Raw genomic sequence first — 19,409 nt, 5'->3', positions numbered from 1 at the left:
AAAGTTGTTGTATTAAGCCTACTTTACAGAAAACAGAAAAAGTGAAAGGTTAAGTAACTTGCCCAAAGTCACACCGGAAGTGGAAGAGCTAAGTTTATAGCCCAGGTCTAATGGCTTCAAAGCCCTGACTTTCATCACTATACTGTATGTATTTCCTTGAAGGAAGAAGCACCTTCCCTTTCTCAGAACCTTTATATTGCCCACATATGCTAAAAAATAACTAATTATTTTGAAAAACATTTACATACTAACTTCTTCTACAACCAAGTCAAAAGAAAATGACAGTGGACAGAGCAATCAGGCAATATGGAAGGAACTCAACACAGTAGCAGACAGTGATACAAATGGATTTCATCTGAAATCCTCTGTGTGATGGGTCATCAGGCCCCTACACACTTTAGTCATCCACAACTTACTCTTAAAGGTCTAAAGCAACCTGTTTTCATCATCGCTTTGATGACCTGCTGAAGTCATCAAGATGGAATTTTACCATTGCCAGAGACAAAAGAGAAAACTCTATTGCATACAGCATGCCAGCAGCTGAGAAAAAGTGACTCAGGATGATCACTTAGAAGATAAAGGACAGGCATACTAAGAAAGTAACTGGCATGAGGCACAACCCTTAAACATTTTCTGACTTATTTGGTCTTTGAGAAATTCCAAACAGAACCCAAGAGCCTATTTCACAGAAGGATATGGTTGGTGTTCAGCTGCTGAACTTTTGCTTGACAGGCTAAAAAAACAGGAAGGTCTTAAGCAACAGCAGCAACATGTGAGTAGTAATCTGCTATAAATATCTAAATAGGATACTCATATAAATGTATCACTTAGGAACCTATATGTCTATATCACATTGCCATCTTCCCTTAACTGGAAGGGCAAATTACAGAAGTAATGAACAGAGGAAATTCTGGAGGGAGTGGAAAGTGATTCCTTGATGCAAACTCATTTATGGGTAACTAACATAGTCCAAACATTACCTGCTTCCTAAAAATTAAGGTTTGCCTATATAACCCTAGACAGTGCAGGTGAGACTTCTGGCCTCTGCTTAGCTTAGAAAGCTAAAAGATGAGTTCTATCAATCTTCAACATTACATACAGACACAGTCAAGGAAAGAAACTGATGGAGGCATCGTTATGACTCAATTTTATTTCAGACTATTTCTATCATATTCAGGATGTGAAACCCAGGAGTTACACAAGATAGGGTTGTGTAACTTCTAAAGAAAGAGGAAAGGCTTTGATGAGGATTTAATACTGCCATGAACAAGAATCCCAGCTGTATAAGAAAGCCAGCAATAACCAAAACATTTAGTTAAGATTAGACTGAAAAAGACACAGACCCTCTGGAGCTGTGTCTACCACCCAAACTTGGTACAAATTTCAGGTTTTTGTGAAAATAAAATTAAATCATGTTCAGCAACTTACAAATAGAAGATTAAAAAAAAAAAAAGCGCCATTGGACTTAAAAGTTTCTGTTCAAATGGACCTAAACCTTGTGTTTGTGCTGTTCTTTAATGTCAAATCCCCACAGGAAATATGTATTAGTGGTTGCTTCCTAAGAAAGAAGCTATGGGGTCAAGAGACAGGAGTATGGAGAAACTTAGTTTCACTGTATTACCCTTTTACCCTCTGAAATTCGTGTATGGAGGATAATATTCAGAAAGAAGTAAAATCATTAAAAAAAAAGACCTAACGCAATGGCACAAAGCCAGAGAATGAGAAATAAGACTGTCAGCTCAACTGCTTTAGTGCCAAGAAATAACACTTGGGAGATCCTTGATTTTTTTTTTTAAATGTCTTATTCACCTTCTTTTCAGCAATTAACACAGTGCCTAGAATATACTAGCTCAGTAAATGTTGACATAAAATAATAGCTCTCTTCCCCTGCCCCCAAAAGGGCCAAAGGATGGATACTATGAGACAAATTTCAGCATAGTTTAAAAATTACTGATAGCCTGAATTGTCCAAATAGAAAACAGATTGACTAGAGAGATAATAAAATTCCCATTAGTGGAAGTGTTCAAGCATATATTAGATGATTATTTGCTAAGTAACACTGCACAAAGGATTACTGTATCAGGCAGTCAGGCAAGACCAGGGGTTGGCAGGCTTTTCCTGAAAAGGGCCAGATAGTAAACATTTTAGGCATTGCAGGCCAAAACAGTTTGTCATATTTTCTTCCTTCTTTTTTACAACTCTTGAAAAATGTAAAAAACATTTTTAGCTCATAGACTGCGCGCACACACATACACACAAAAGGCCCCAGGCAGGATCTGACTTGCAAGCTCTAGTTTGCTGACTCATGGACTAAATGACCTTCCAAACACGCTATTTTTTGATAATTTGAAGGTGACAATAATGTATTTTGTTTTTAGAGAGACTGACATTCAAGGGAAATTCTTTTTAGAGGGTAGCAGAGATCTGCAAAAATTACTGAGGGGGAAGCAGATTGAAAGGCCAGATTCGAAGTCCACATTTGCTGATCTACAATATGCACCTTGTAATGCTGCAAATACATCTTTATGAACCAGTAAATGCAGTCTACACAGAAGACTCTCACACATATGTCAGCATCATTAAGCCTAGGTAAAGCTCATTTGATATTTATTGAAGCTTGTAACATGCAGGGAAGACTGCATCAGCAGCATCTCACATCCTAAATAGGCATGTTACCACACCTCTGATGGTTTCCTTTATTACTTTCTCTTGGACCTCTGTGGCTGCCTCCCACCTTCTCTAGTGCCGCCCTGCTGGACCTGCCACCCCACCTCTGATTTGCTGAAGAAGCATTGAGCTGCTGCTCCTCTACCAAACACACTTGCTGTCCTGCCTACACAACCCTGAACAGCCCTCTCTGTCTAAAAGGTACCCCAGCCCCCATGACTGCCTGAAATTTTTCAAAATCTAGATCAGATGTTATCTGTTACAGAAAGCTTTCCCAAACCTGCCTCTTACTCTCTTTACTCCTCTCATGCTCCTCCCATTAGCCAGAGTTAATCACTTCTCTCTCTAAGCTACCCTTACATTTATTAGCACATATTGTTCAACTCTGCTTATCCATCTGCCTCTATTCCATCCAACCAAATACAGATTCTAGCTCATATTCCTCTCGATATACCTTAGTACTTTGCAGAATGGCTCTCAAATGTTTCTAAGATGAATTCTGGAAACTCTTTAAATGCATTCTAGAAACCCAAGAGAAACAAGAGAAAAAAAATAACCCAGGCTTCTGTGATTGAAGACAAACTCCAGGCTTATTACCATGGAATATGGAGACTGGAGTAAGAAGTCAAGAACATACAGAGATAAGCCATATGGCTTGAAAGGTCTCTAAACATATTATTTATTGTTTTGTTTTGTTTTGTTTTTTGAGGACTAAAATCTTAAAGGACAGGAAATATGTATGTACAAAGCAATTTAAATGAAAACTTCCTCAACCAAATGCAAAATAAAGAATACTTCTTCCTGAAAGTAAGTATATAAATTAAAAGCCTACAATCTCAAAGTATCTCTCCACCAAAAAAAAAAAAAAAAGACAAAGTGACTCTTTGGTGACAAAATCTGGCAGACACCATCTTAATGAAGAAATCAAAGTTAACACCAGTAGTAATGGGACAAACAGATATTGAGTGCTATCCAACAGAATGCATTGAAAAGAACATACCAGTGGTATTCAGCTGAAAATACATGACCTGGCTCTAATCGGGAGGAAATATCAGATAAACCCAAACTAAAAAATATTCTACAAAAAGACTAGGACTGGCTGGCTTAAAATCATTAAAAGTATCAAGGTCTTAAAAGTCAAGGGAACTCTAAAGAACCGTTCGAGAGTGACAGATGAGATAAGTCATGATGACTGGGGGCAACATGTGAATCCTGGACTGACGGTCTCCTATAAAGACTGTCACTGGGATGAAATCTGGATGGAGTCTCTGGGATAAGGGCATAGGGAAGGTCTTTGTCTTATTTTTGCAAGGTTTCTGTAACTGTTCAAAGTAAAATATTAAGACAATTTTAGTGCCTACACACACCCAGCCTGTATGTTCAATGGACAAAATCAATCAACATGATAGAAGTTAGAAGAGTAATTACAGGGTGGAGTGGGGCTACTGACTGGGAAGGGGCATGAGGAAGCCTCCTGGGGAGCTATATACCCTGACCTGGGTGGTGGTGACAAGGCACATACATATGTAAAAACTAAGGAGCTATATATTTACCTGAGTGCATTCTGCTATATGTATAGTATACCTAAACAAAGAAGTAGAACAGAAAACCCTATATTCAAGTTATACCAATCCTACAAAGAACCTTCCTGTATTCATCCAACAGTTAACAGATGACCTATTTAAACCTAGCTTTGGTGAAGAGAAATTCATTGCTCTAAACAAGGAGTCTAAATGAAATATCATTTCCATATATTTTTCTAGCATTTTGTTATTAAGGATGCTAAAGATGAAAATAACCAATTATTTTGGCTTTGCTGCTTATAAAATTAATTGGAACAGAAGTGCTTCCTGCAGTCTGCCCAACTGTTTTCCCTCCATGGGGGACCAACTGTATTGGACACAGCAAATATTAAGCCATTGTAGGATTTTTGAAATGAAGAACTGTTAAATAATAAATAGCAATCGGGGAGATTAAAGAACAACAACAAACAAACCTGTCTTTAGGAAAATTAGATCCTGGAAGGCGGGCCAGAGAAACAGACCAGCCTAACCATACTAAAAAAATCTCTCACTATAATTTTTCCAAGTACGTGTATTGGGTTGTTTGCTTGCTTGGGGAGGGCAAGGCAGTTTTGAATGGTTCAGAGAAACAATGCTAAAAGCATTCTGGTTTTCAGACAAACCCAATTTTGAGTTGTGGCTCCACCTCTCACTGGCTGAGTAGCCTTGGGTAGGTAACTTTATGTTCTGTGCCTCGATTTCCTCATCGGTAAAAAAAAAGGATAATTACACCCAACCCAGGAGGTTGGTGGAAGGGCTAAATAAGAACGTGTGTGATGTGCCTGTTACGGTGCCTGGCATGGAGCCAGCAGTCAATAATGGTAGCTGCCATTAGTTTTTCTTCTCATCCCCTCCCACACACAACAGTGCCTGACCAACGTGGCTGACCTTCCTCATGCTCACTATACAAACTCTCTCTGCCTCAAAACACACCTCATATATGTCTCACCTCCCTTCACTGTAGTTGCAGTAGAGGTTTATTAAAATGAAATGGATGGTCTCTTGCTATAGGTCATCAAGGGGAAGTCCAGGGGACAATTTCTAAGGGTTAGGAGCACTTTGTGTTCAATTTCTCTAAGGCTGTGTGGGGCCATTCACTTAGCAGAAGTGCCAGAATAACCTCAATTTGGCCCTGAAGTAGCTTCTCTGGGCCAAAATGGAGCACATGAAGCAAGCTTCTGTTCTCATGTTCCCAGCTGTGGGGCTGTGAGCTCTGGGAGTCATTAAAATAAGCACCAAATCACATGATGGAGTCCCACTGACAGAGAATATGTTCTTAGCTTCTGATGGGTAAAAAGGAGATGGAGATGACCAGAAGTGGGGAGAGGGCCCATCTGGCTTATGGAGCCAATGCATGTTCTGCTGGCTAATGACGCTTGAGCAATTTCATGAGTTTGGAAATATTTTGCAAAGCTGCTAAAGAGAGGGGTTTAAAAAGCGTTCCCTTCCAAAAGGAGCAGGGGAAGTTCCAAACTTAGAAGATTAGGCTTTATAGGAAGATGAAAACTCAGGACTCCTATGCGAGAATCAGCTGGGTACAGAAGCCTCAATTCCTTTAAAAAATTGCATTAAAGTCAAGATGCCCCTGAGCCAAACTGATGTCTCCACAAGACACCAAGTCACCCAAAATGGCTTTTTAGTGACTATGCTGTTAGGTGCTAACAGCTGTCATATAAGCAGGCAGGATAATTGCTATTATGGACAAGTTGTCCTCTCATATCCATGTGAGCCACCTACCCCTACAGAATCAACATTTGTTTCTTCAGAAGGTGTATCAGTCACCTCCATAGTGTTTAAACTATAACTTGCATTCTCACTGGTTACTTCTGGGAATTGTTTTTCCTGTCTTTTCTTTTCCTTCTGTTGTAATAACCTGAACCTTCACATATAATCTACTCTCATCCAGCCTCAGTTTTCTGACCATGGGCACTAGATACTAGCATTGTAGGGTGTGGCATACCCATGAGGGAGTGAAAGGGAAAGCTGAAAAAATCTGGAAAAGAGGAAAAAGGGATAACAGAAGGATGATGGAGAAGAGTATGTCTACTTGTCTTTTTTGTTACCTTCACCAATCAACAGCGACATGCTGGTCCATTCTGTACATGAGGGACAGCCAACCTGAATTGCTAGGGAGCCCTTATGTCAACCAATGACTAAAATCTGTGACAGTTTTCTAAAAGGTGGCTGAAAAACGAAGTCTGGCTTCTGAATAAATCTCTGTGGTTTTCATTTCTGAGGACCTTTAAAGGAGTCCTGGAAAATGGAAGAAGTGCTAAAAAATTGGGACAAGCTAATACTTAATTTCCGATGTTTAAAATATTTGATTTCCAAAGATGAGAATAAGGATGGATTCTATATCCCACTGAACAGACTTTGCTTCCAGGAAAGGTGTCAGATGAGCCATTCTAGTCCACATGGCATCTTTGTACAATTAGAAAATTGTACTCCTTCAAGACATTTTACTTCCTTTTCTTAGAAAATTGTTATAATATTGAATAAGTTACCTCAAGGCATTCTATTCCTGTCTGTCAAAAAACTTATTACAAAAATACATTCATGATGCCTACGAGCTAAACAAAACCCCCTCGGATGTATGCAGCAGTCCTAAGTAATCATAAGAGACCACTATGGTTTCTTTAAGAACAAGGCATTACAGAGTATGTAACTGCATTTCTGCTTTGATCACAGAAGAACCATAAACATAGGATATAGGATATCTGGACCTCAGCAAGGTCTCTGACAAGACTACTCCAGATATCCTAGATGAAGATGTAGGAATTAAACACTAACATAATTAGAGGAATTAAGTACTGACAAATAATCTTATTCGAAACATGTTGGTTAAGGAATGAATTAACATTAATAAGGAGCTAACAGTGATAAGTCTTTGGCTCAGTTTTTCGTCCTGTCCAATTTATTTTTACAGTGGTCCTCCCTATCCACTGCTTCACTTTTCACAGTTTCAGATACCAATGGTCAACCACAGTCCAAAAATATTAATTAAAAAATTCCAGAACAATTCATAAGTTTAAAATTACACTTTGTTCTGAGTAGCGTGATGAAATCCTGCACTGTCCAGCGCCATCCTGCCACAGTTGTTAATCATCCCTGTGTCCGGCATATCCACAATGTATATGCTACCCACCTGTTAGTTTAAAAAACAAAAAACAAAAAAACCAAACCTTCAATTATCAAGGATTCTCAACTATTGCTATCACCTGCTCTTGACATCTGACCATCAATATCATCATGGTTCGATGATGCAGGATCACCCAAAGCAGATGATCCTCTTTCTGATGTAAAATTAAATCAATAGTATCCTAATAGTATCTTGCATCATTCACCTCACCATGTAGGTATTTTATCATCTCACATCATCACAAGAAGGGTAGGTAAAGATATTTTGACAGAGAGACAGTCCACATTCACATAACTTAAATTACGGTATATTATTATAATTACTCTTTTATTAGCTATTGTTAATTTCTTATTGTGCCTCATTTATAAATTAGACTTTATCACAAGTATGTATGTATAAGAAAAAACATATATAGGGTTTGGTATTATCCACAATCTCAGGTATCCACAGGGGTCCTCAGAATGTATCCCCCATAGATAAGGAGGGACTACTGTGTTTTATTTATCTATATCAATGAATATTAATCAGTCTTTACTAAGTATTTTATGTGTGCTGAATCTGTGTCAGAGGCTTACAGCAGTAAAACGAACATATAAATCTATTCAATAAGGTATTGTTACTACATTTTATCAGCGACTTGGATAACAATATGCTTGTTTATCAACTCTACACATGACATGAAGCAGGAAGAAATAGGCAATATCACAGGTAACAAAAATTCAGAATAAAAAAGATTCTGATTGCCTGGAATGACAGGCCTATTTTAACAAGATTAAAATTTTCATTAAGGGAAATACAGGGTCATAAATCTCATCCAAAAAACACCCCACAATTGGATAACAATGCAATCTGGCACACAGGAGGCAGTACAATAAACAGAAGGGCATGAGACACAAGTTCAAATCCCACCTCTGCTACTTCTAGCCACACGACCTTGCCCAAGCCACTTAACTTCTCTGAGCCTGTTTCCCTACCTTTAAGATAGGACACCACATATGATACAGTATTGCGAGGATTCAATTAGAAAATGCATGTATCTGACACAAGGTACTCAAAAGTAAAACTATTATTATCAGCAAAACATGTGCCAAAGCTATTGGGGTTTCATTTAGTTATTCCTTCAATAAATATCCATATTATGTACTAGTCCCTGTGCTATATTTCAGGATTCAATGGCAAAAAAAGCTATGGTCCCTGTCTTTAAGGATCTAATATTTTTAGGGTTAGACAGACCAGGATTGACAGTATAGCAATTTGTGGGTAAAACCAGTACAGTACAGTGCGATATCTATAAAATATTATGAGAGGAGGAAAGAGGGATATCTAAATTAGTCTGAAGAAATAGGGATCTGTGTTATAGCAAAGATCCGTATTTTAGAAAGGGCACAAACACTAGTGAAGGCCACACTGCTAAGGCAAGGCAGGAATAGAGGTAGGAAGTGAGATGAGCCTGATTTAAGGCAGTGGGAGAGGAAATGAAGATGTGTCGAGAGATATCAAGGAAATAAATCTGTAGAATTGTGATGACTGCCTGGACTGGGAGGGGTACAGAGAGGGATGTTATGAGAGGGAAAAATGACTCCCCGGTTCTGTCTGGAATGATGAAATGGAAAAAAGAGAGTGAGACTGAAGAATGGAGAAAGAACCACAGGTTTGGTGGGATGATACTGGGCTTAGTCTGAACTTTTTGAAATTGAGGGCTGGCACTCAGGAAAGATCCAGGCTCATGATACAGAGCAGGGAGGGGGTCACTGACACATAAGTGGGAGCTGAAGCTGTGGGTAAAAAGAGAAGTCAGAGCCTTGGAGAAAACTAGCATTTAAGGGACAAAAAAAAGGAAAAGAGCCCACAATGAAATCTGAGGGAAAATGGCCAGAAAGATATTACAAAGCAGGAGTGGTTTTCATATGTGAAGGAATATCAGCAATATCAGATGTTCCAACACTTCAAAAGATAAGGAAGGGAAAGTGTCCAGGAGTCCCGGCAACACTGAGGTCTGATGACTGGGAAGAGTCGAGGGCAAGGTTAGGAGGCTGGGAGAGGAATGAAAATATGAAAGGCAAGGAGGAAGTGGCCAAGAGAGCTGCCCATGCACACATGAGAAGCACTGAACTGACAGAGTGACAGTGTCAAGAGCATGATGTGTTTGTCTACAATAAAGCCAAAGGGCCTTAAGTTACCTCAAGAAAAGCAAAGTCCTGTTCTGCATGATCAGACTCCTAGAGGAAAGAGAACTTCCTTTCTACCCCACACAGAGAGACTGTCAAACAGGAGCATGTTCAAAGAAGGGTAATCAGAATGAAGGGGCTGGACCGAGACCAAGTGAATAGACTGTTGCCCAGTCTGCCAAGACAATGGAGATGCATATTGTCTACCTGGTAACAAAGCAACACTTAGTTATTCTCCCTTGAATCACATTTGGGCCTTACTTACATTGAGAAAGTGTAAGTAATAATCGGGAAGTAGAGGAGAGAAGGGGGGTATTAATGAACTTCACTCATCTATTAGTAAAATTGGAGGACAGAGGCAATCTGAGAGAAGGTCAGGAATAATCAATCAGGGAATGCTAATCAAACAACTCTGTTATTATTACCACCCAGAGGATTCATTCTCACTGACCCTCGTATCTTGATTCCTATCTCCCACCTCTCCCTACTGTGGGGTCACTCAGTTACCAGTCCAGCAAATCCTACTTCCTTTATCTTTCAAATCCATCCACCCTTCTCTCTCTCCACAGTCATTGCCTTGATTCAGGCCTCCTTCTGTCACCTTGACCGTGGCAACAATGCCCTGACTAGTTCCACCCTGTTCAATGTAATCACCTTGATGCTGCCTGGGTAATCTAAAACAGATAAGAGCATGGCATACCCTGTCTAAAACCCTTCAGTGCCCCTCTCCACCACCACACGTTCAAAATAAAGTCCAAACTCCTCAGCATGGCAATATTAACTGCTACAGTTATTGTTTACCGTCTACCAGTGCCAAGTGAGTAACAAATATCATCTCATTTAATTCTCATAGCAACCCTAGAAGAGCTTATATTGTACTTCCCCAACCCTAGAAGAGCTTATATTGTATTTCCCCTTTTTATAGGTGAGAAAACTGAAGCTTAGAAAGAGTGAATTGCCCAAGGTCACAACCCTAGTTCAGTGGCAAAGCTAGTACAGAAGTACTATTGGTACAGAAGTATTTTAGATTCCAAAGTGTGCTCTTAACATGCTATTGACCACAAGGCCCTTCTGGATTTGCCTCCTGCTTACCTTTTCAGTCACCTCTTATCCTACAACTCCACACTCCAACTCAGGTGAACTACCTGCAGGTCATGCATTGTCACCCACAGTCCTTTGCTCACACCACTCCCAATGTCTGCAATATCTTCCCACCTCTTACCCTTCTTTACCTGTCTAATCCTGCTCATCCTTTAGGACTTGGATAAAGCAACATGTCCTCACAGGAGCCTTCTCTGATGGCTGAGCCTGACTTATGAACACCCTAAATTCTCCTCCAGCACAGCTCTACAATAGTGCTATTATATATGCCCTTGAATTAAAAAATAAAAAATTAACTCCTTAAGAACAGAAATGTATATCTTGCTCATTTTGGTATTTTCGGCTTGCAGAGCAGTGCCAAACGCAAAGCAGTCACTCAATAAATACTCGTGCTTATTCTCTATCATGAGAGGCTGCCTAGGAACAGAAGAAGGACCCTGTGCTTGAATGAGAGCCCTATATTCAACTTTTTAAATGGTTTCAAAATGATGTCACCTGAGGGACAGGGAAGAGTTGGCCAAGAAAAATGGAGGGGGAAGATGTTCTAGGGAGCAGAAGCAGCAGGAGCGAAGAGCTACAGGTGAGACACAGCCTGTGGACAGTTCAGTAATACTAGAGCGCAGAGTTGGGAGATGGGGCAACAATTAGGCAAGGTGAGCCTTCACAAGTACGGCTTTTTCTTCAATCAGGTATTAATTCAAGCATCACCTCAGAGAAAAGCTTCCTCTCCTCCCCCCCAACCCCCAGTACTCTTTCTTTTTTTAATAACATCTATCAGGAAAGCAGCAAGAGAAAAACAACTAATAACATACAAGGGTACTCCAATAAGGCTATCATCAGATTTCTCAGCAGAAACACTACAAGCCAGAAGGGAATGGCAAAAAGTATTCCAAGCAATGAAAAACAAAGGCCTACAACCTAGAATACTATACCCAGCAAAGCTCTCATTCAAAATGGAGGGTGAAATAAGGAGCTTCCAAGACAAAAGAAGGCTAAAAGAATACATCTCCACCAAACCAGCAATGCAAGAGATGCTAAAAGGTCTGCTCTAAGAAGATAAAGAAACAGAGAGAGACAGAGAAGAACACGAGTACAAAGGGGAAAAATGACAATGAATAAGTACTTATCGGTAATCTCCAAAATATATAAAGAACTCATACGACTCAACACCAAGAAGACAGACAACCCAATTAAAAAATGGGCAAAGGACCTGAACAAACACTTCTCCAAAGAAGACATACAGAGGGCCCATAGACATATGAAAATATGCTCAACATCACTAGCCATCAGAGAGATGCAAATAAAAACCACAATGAGATACCACCTCACACCAGTCAGAATGGCCATAATCAACAAATCAACAAACAACTTGTGCTGGAGAGGATGCGGAGAAACGGGAACCCTGGTGCATTGCTGGTGGGAATGCAGACTGGTGCAGCCACTATGGAAAACAGTTTGGAATTTCCTCAAAAAACTAAAAATGGAACTGCCTTTTGAACCAGCAATTCCATTACTGGGATTATATCCGAAAAATCCTGAAACACCAATTCAAAAGAACCTATGCACTCCAATGTTCATAGCAGCACTATTTACAATAGCCAAGTGCTGGAAACAACCTAAATGCCCATCTGTAGATGAGTGGATCAAAAAACTGTGGTACATTTACACAATGGAGTTCTATGTAGCAGAAAGAAAGAAGGAACTTCTACCATTTGCAACAACATGGATGGAACTAGAGAGAATTATGCTTAGCGAAATAAGCCAGGCAACGAAAGAAAAATACGTTATGCTGTCACCTATTACAGGAAACTAATGAACAACACAAACAAATGAGCAAAATTGAACCAGAGGGCATAAGCCTATGACCGCATTACCTGAGTGATTGTCTGTACGCATAAGCCTCACTTAATCCTCTCTGCAGCGCTGCCTCCGGAGACTCAACAGTTTGGCTGAACTAAATGGCTGAGTTGGTGAAGAATGGGGTGGTCTGTGGGCTTCACTTTAAAACTGAATTCTCTTTTCTATCCTAATGGCTTGGACAGAAAGGGCCCAGAGGTCTGAGAGGGGGGAAACATAAACTATTTCCCTCAGCCCAAACTAAATAAAATGGGCAAAAGGGTTTTGGACAGGAGAGATGTGCCTCGCACACCTTCCTCCAAAGAAGCCCTTTTTTTTTTTTTTTTTTCCCTCCTAATGTGGAACATTGAAAAATTAATCCCTGCCTTTTGCCACCTAGTAGTTATGGATTGAATGATGCTTTTTAACCCTTTTTGCCAAATCTGTTGCCCCCAGAACACAACAAGGATGCCAGCCTGCTAAACCAAGCACGCCGTTGTCCGGAGACAGCCAACTGACCTGGAGTCTGCATGATCCTTCCCCATGTGGGAAGGCCACCCTCCCCTCCACACCCCCACTCTTATTAGGGATTTCTGGACCCAAGGGTAGGTAGGACGACGACCATGTCCAGCTTGAAGCAGCTAGAGGAGCTTGAGACCTTCGCCCATTATCCTTTACAAGATTACAAAGGGTCTTAATATCTGAGAGGGAGGGATAGTTATTTTTTACGAACCATGGGTATGGACTTGGGGGGGGATGCTGGGGGAGGGAGATACTGGGTGGAGGGGAGTAAAGGGGAAAAAATTGGAACTACTGTAACAGCATAATCAATAAAATATATTAAAAAAAAAAAAAAAAAAAAAAAAAAAGAAACTTCAGTTTGAGGGTCATTATCTTGGATGAGACCTTGACTCCGCTTAACCCACTGAAAGAGACAAACAGGCAGTGTCCACCGTCTTGCCCTATAACATATCAAAGTTTGCATTTTCACAATGAAAATTAAAAGCAGCACTTAGTAATGAAAAAAAAAAAAAATAACATCTATCAGGATCTGAAACACCACCCATTAAACATTTGTATTACTATCACAACTGCTGCCACCATTACCAAAAAGAAGGCTCCATGAAACAGGCGTTTTTGTTTTATTTTTACTGCTACATCATCAATGCTTACAATAGTGCCTGACACATAACAAAATTCTCAGTTGTTGTGGAGTTTACTGTGGATAAAAAAAAAAAAAAAGAAAGAAAAATCAAATGTGCCTAGACTGGAGAAGCAAAAATGAGAAGAGGAAGACAAACTATCAGCATTCAAAGATGTGTGGGCAATAAAGTGGAAGTGAAATCCTTAAGGGCCTGAAGGAGGGACAAGGGTAAATTACTGGGTAACTGCTTTCAGCTCAGTTTATGACTTTTTTAAGAGTCAGAGCCGGGACAAGTCCATATAGGAATAGCCAGTAGTGAGCTTCTGTCACTTATGAAATTAAACCAGTGGCAATATCACAGAAGAAATCCAAGTATTAAATGGAAAAGGGAATCTGGGACCCAAGGGTCCCAAACTGGCAGCCACAGGTATGCCCGGTTTCATTTGTACTGAGTTAAAAGATTTTTAATTAGTTGCCAATTTAAAAAAGTGTGTTAGTCGCCACAGTTTAAAATTCAAGAGACTGCCTGCGTGCTCGAACAGGCACAAGCACACACTGCAGTCTTAGTTTATTTCTCCAAGATTATATATGTTAATATTGTCCCCATAAAATTCAATTCAGTCAAAATAAGTTTGACTCTATGTATGACACAGAAATTTTCTTATACTGCTACATTTACCTTACCTGATTAACCATTCAAATTTGCAACCCTTGGACCAAACCGAGCAATCAAAAATCTCAGCTCAGAAAAGCCCAATTTAACATCATCGCTTCACAACTAACGTTATTAGCGCTCCCATTTTACAGATGAGGTAAGAAGGCTCAGAAAGGGGAATGACGTGCCAGTCACACAGCAAACGGGGCAAAGCCAGGATAAGGATCTGTCGTCCTAGCTCCCGTGTTCTAAAACCGTACATTCTGAGCACTTAGGAAATTAGTAGCTTCCTAGTCAGAAGACCCCGAGCTAAACCAGTCGGAGGGGACGTAGCTGGAGAAAGGGCGAGAGAGAGCGTCAGTTACTCCCTGATGGACGGAGGATATTGAGACCCTTTGTGACCTTCGCCCCTACCGCCGAGCTCGCTCCTTCCCGCCAAGCTTCCAAAACCTACGCGCAGGACCCCGCGATTCCCTCACCCGCGCGGCTCACTTACCGCGCTCAACTTCCGGCAACCAAGGCGTCGTCCCCAGAGCGCGCCCCGATGACGCAACGTGGCCCCGCCTGCGCCTGCTTGGGGTTAGTGGTGCGCAGGCGCAGACGGAGTTGCGGGTCAGTCTGGTAAATGAGCCCCTAGCACCGGGCTGAGTGGGAGGAACTTGACTCGGGCCGGGGTGGATGGGGAGGGGAGAAGGAGGGGCATCAGGAGGTGGGCGAGGCACCCTGGTGAGAGCTGATCTTGAGAGGCGTTTCTTTATCAGACATGGGAATGTGTACGAATATATTCCAGAAAATCAAAAGAGAACAGGAGAGGCAGCATCAAATGTATTCCAAGGACCATTAGGAGACAGGTGTGGATAGACAGAAGATGGGAATTTTAATAGGTAAAAGCCAATGAAATTCGACAGTGACCAAACTGCTCTTTCTAAACTAGGCATTATTCTCATAGCTCTCCGTTGTCAATGGAATAAAGTTATTCATCTAAATTATTTATTGGACGTATACTATGTGCCAAGCAGTGAACAGGTGTTGAAAATATAATAGTGAGTATAAACCTAATCTGATATGTCAGGCCATTCGCAAAGTGACTCTGATGTAGCTCTATAGACTCATAATAACAAAGAGTAATGACTACTAGTTATTGATTATCTACTGTGCTTGCAGGTTTTCATATCACTAATTGTCACTCAAAGGTCCAGCAAAGTATTGTAGGTGTTATATTATCCCCATTTCACATATGAAAGAATGGAGTCTAGGGAAAGTTAAGGGGCTTGCTGAAGGAAAGCTGAAGAACTTTAGGGCCAGGATTCTAATCAAAGCTTGTTTTACTTATTAAGGAGATACTTTATTTGAAAGGATTTTTATACAGGGTGGAGGATGAGAGGAGAGAGACGACTGAAACAAGGAGGGAAATATTGCAATAGGGAGACCACACTGACCAAAAGATCTTATGTCTCAAGGGTTAGGCAAAAAGAGTTTCTTCCCTTGGGGAGAGTGAAGAAGATGAAGGAACTGGGTGTGGGAAAGTGGGAAGAAAGTGTGGCTTGATCTAATATTAGTAAATTAGAGACTGTTTTTTCCCCAAATGTTCTTTTTTACTTTTTCCATCACCATTTATTCCCCCTATACCCTCTTCCACCTCAACCCCCACCACCACCACCACCACCATCACCACTGTTTCAGTGTCCAGCCTGTTCTTAATAGGGGTTGTAGGCTGGCTCAGCTCTCAGCCCGTGGGAGGGTCAAAATTAAGGAGCCTTGGGAATGATGGAAGCTTAACTAAAGTTGATTAATAGGCATTTTTTGGTTTGATCAACAGAGACAAGTATTTCACCTAATCATATATAAGGCAAAGATAAAAATTCAAGACTGTTTCTGACCTTGCCACAGGAAGCGTCCATGAGTCTTATCTAAATCATGAGAACTGATGTTTCTTTGCAGGGAACCATTTTGAAGCACAAAAGAGTGTGTGTGTTGAGTGGGGGAGAGATTTCTTAACCATTGCTGTTTTTTAAGAGCATGGGGGTCAAATAAAATTTAACGTTGTCAATTCTTTCCACTCTTATCAGTTTCCTCCTCTGCCACTGCTCTTTCAGACTACGTGCCTGGGTCACACTAAACTACTTCTGGTGTTTTAAGCACATTCTGCTCATTTATCTTTTCATCTGCAATAGCCTCACATTTCCTCTGCTTGTCTAACCCTTTCTTCATCTTCAAAATCCTGTTGAAATATGCGTGAATCTTAAACAAAAATGTTGATGGAAAAAGAGAACATATTATATGATTTCACTTATGTAAAATTCTAGAATCAGAAAAACTAATCTATAGTGATAGAAGTGAGACCAGTGGTTGCCTGAGGCATCAAGGAAGGTACTGTCTGCAAAGGGACATAAGCAACTTTCTGGGATGATAGAAACATTCTATGTATCTTGATTGAGATTGACATTTTAAATGCGTGCATTTTATTGTATATATTTAATGTAATAAATTTGATTTTCTTAAAAACCAGTAGAGATGTCACCTCCTATGTGAAGGCATGCCTGACGACCACCACCTCTCGGCTTCACTCTATTAAACATACATGAGGATAGGTTGAAGATTGTTTTTTATAAGCTTCTTCCCCCCTGCTGGACTTCAAGATCCTTATAATTAACATATTTGGAGTTTCTTCCCACCTCACAATATTTCCCACTTCTCTGGGAATTATATGCTGGTCCTCCAGCCAAGTTTATACCACATGTGCCGCCTGCATCCCCACCCCACCCCCCATTCACAGTTGATTGCAGCTGAGGTGAACACAAGATGATTCTTTACCCTGAACTTTGGACTTCTGAACTGATGCTCACAGAGAGTAGGTATAGAAATAAGTCACATAGGTCAATGGCAGTATCCTAGAGAGAACTTCTTCTGTTGAGGTTCCTGTGACTGACGTGGCACAAGACCTTCCCCAATCAAGGTCATCCAAAAACATTACTGGATTCTGCAGAACACCTCAGTAGTCATTCACAAAGCTGGTTTCTATCACCCTAAAGTAGCTCCATATGGTTGAAATCATGTCTGCCTTGTTCTCCACTGTTTCCTAATGCCTGGCCCAAGGGGTGTCCAAGAAGTATTTGTTAAATTAACAGATGATGTCTGGGCATCCCAAATAGATGGTCACTCAAGTCACAAATGTGGCCTCCTTGTTAGCAGGGAGTTAGAGTGAGGCTCACAGCAGAAGACCAGCCCTGCTTTCCAGGTTGGGGAGACAGACCTTGGAGGCAACAGGATGGTGGAGCATCAAGAAAGATGCAAGACCAGAAACATAAAAATACAGAGGATGTTCTCAGACACAGTAGGACAAGATATTGGTACTTATTCAAGTGATTCAGGTCAGTCTACTTTCATTCTTATCTTTTAGCTCAGTTGAGGAGAACACACGCTCCCCACAACAGGAACCATATGCCATACAAGGTAGGCTTTGAAATCCCAAGACATTGTGGAATGACACGTTGACAAGTTAGACCTTAACAGTATTGTTTCTTTACAGCACTTAAGAGTGTATCACAGCCAGGAGAGCCCCAGGATCATTTCACCCTTTGTTGCAACTATTAAATCTACCTCCTTCAAAAGAGAGGCCAGCACTTTTCTGCAAGCCAAGTAGCTAAATGACCAATTCATCAAATAGCCAATGTGCAGACCCATGAATTTTCTGAATGAACACTTTGCTAATGCTACCAACTTCTAAGGTTTATAGCAATTTCTATTGGATGGAATGGTTTCACAAGCTTTTAAAGATTTATGTGCTGTGGTAGTTTACTGGTTTTCATGTGTCTTCAGAGAAGCATTTGAAGAAATTTTCTATTTATTAAAAGCTAAAAATAGTTTATTCTTCCTTTGAATAAATTTGACTTATGAATACATTAATGGAGAATATGTTCTAGAATATAGATTTTTCTTGAGTGTATTAACACTATGCTACCTGGTTTATGCTCTTTCCGTCCCTCTCCACGTTTTCTTTTCTGTCTTCCTTTGCATTCCTCAGTCCTTCTAGTAGAACTAGAAGATTGATACTGTGGAAAGGAAACACATTCCAGAATAAAATTTAACAGCTGGTCCTTAACCTCTCTGTGCTTCAGTTTGCCTTTTTGTGAAAACATGGAAATTTCCCTCATGAGATTGATATAAAGGTTAAATTAGATAACAGTGGTAAAATACAAAGCCTGGCATATAGTATATGCTAACATGTTTGAAAACTACATATGAGTCCCCTCTGTGTACCAGCCACACTACAAGTACTGTAAACACTTGTACAGGAATGCATGGACCTGGTTTTTTATGTTCTGACAAGTTATATATATAGTTCTTGTCAAACTCAAATCCAGGTCTCTTTGACCCATAGTCAGAGTTCATAACCACTTCTCTTCACTAGGTGCTTAACTGTTCACCAACATAAATAATGAGCACTTGGCCATTTGTCTGTATAGAGTGATCTTTTTTAGATGTTCCTTGGTCCTGAGGGATGCCAGGGAGGAACGTTTTCACGGGTCTTTTGAGAAACAGCTTCTGACTTGGAAAAAGACCAGCTGCAGTTTCTAAAATCAGGATAAAAGTCTTGTTAGCTCCCATAGTTCTGAGCAAGAAGAGCTTTGGGGATGCAAAGCAGAGTGAGATGAAGCTATTATAAAAAGTAAGTCCTTTTCTAAAGACATTTACAAATGTGATCAAAAAGCAAAGAGAAACCCTGTATCAGCTCTTGTAACATTTGACAATACTTTTCAATACATCTCCATCCAAGAGACTCACAATGATGGAATTAAATAAGTAAAACAGTATAGTTTTAAATATCATATTTTAGGGAGGTAAAAAAATCTCTCATTTTAACAGGTCATGCAAACAGGAACACGAGACACAAAACATCAGCTTGTATGGACACTCCGTTTGCTACATATATTACAGTTTAGCATCAAGTTTTAAAATATAAATCACCACCAGACTGCAACATAAACACTGAAGTAAAGCTGTATGTTTCCATGCCTTTGCTAGTTTTTACTTGAGGGATGTGACTCTAAAAGAACATGACCACTTTTGGACAAACACAGCAGAACTCACACATAAATAACACTCTACCCCTTCCAAGTTTGCCTTTGATGGCTGC

The 19,409-nt window shown here is 40.3% G+C and overlaps 1 protein-coding gene across 3 annotated transcripts in view; it reads right to left on the bottom strand.

Annotated features, from left to right (window-relative positions):
* ATG7 (autophagy related 7) overlaps positions 1-14,831 on the bottom strand; it is a 290,543-nt gene extending 275,712 nt beyond the window's left edge. For 2 of the 3 annotated variants that reach the window (XM_090284178.1, XM_090284180.1), the window contains exon 1: positions 14,769-14,831. The gene's annotated coding sequence lies outside the window, so the exon portion shown is untranslated. Of the gene's footprint in view, positions 1-14,686; positions 14,749-14,768 lie in introns of those variants that run through there. The other variant, XM_090284179.1, reaches the window with a different exon arrangement.
* Positions 14,832-19,409: the final 4,578 nt, after the last annotated feature.

Source organism: Furipterus horrens, unplaced genomic scaffold (assembly GCF_987537825.1).
Source record: "Furipterus horrens unplaced genomic scaffold, mFurHor1.1.pri manual_scaffold_7, whole genome shotgun sequence".
Taxonomy (NCBI): Eukaryota; Metazoa; Chordata; class Mammalia; order Chiroptera; family Furipteridae; genus Furipterus; species Furipterus horrens.
Note: the sequence above shows the minus strand (reverse complement) of the source record. Positions and strands in the feature narration are given on the sequence as shown.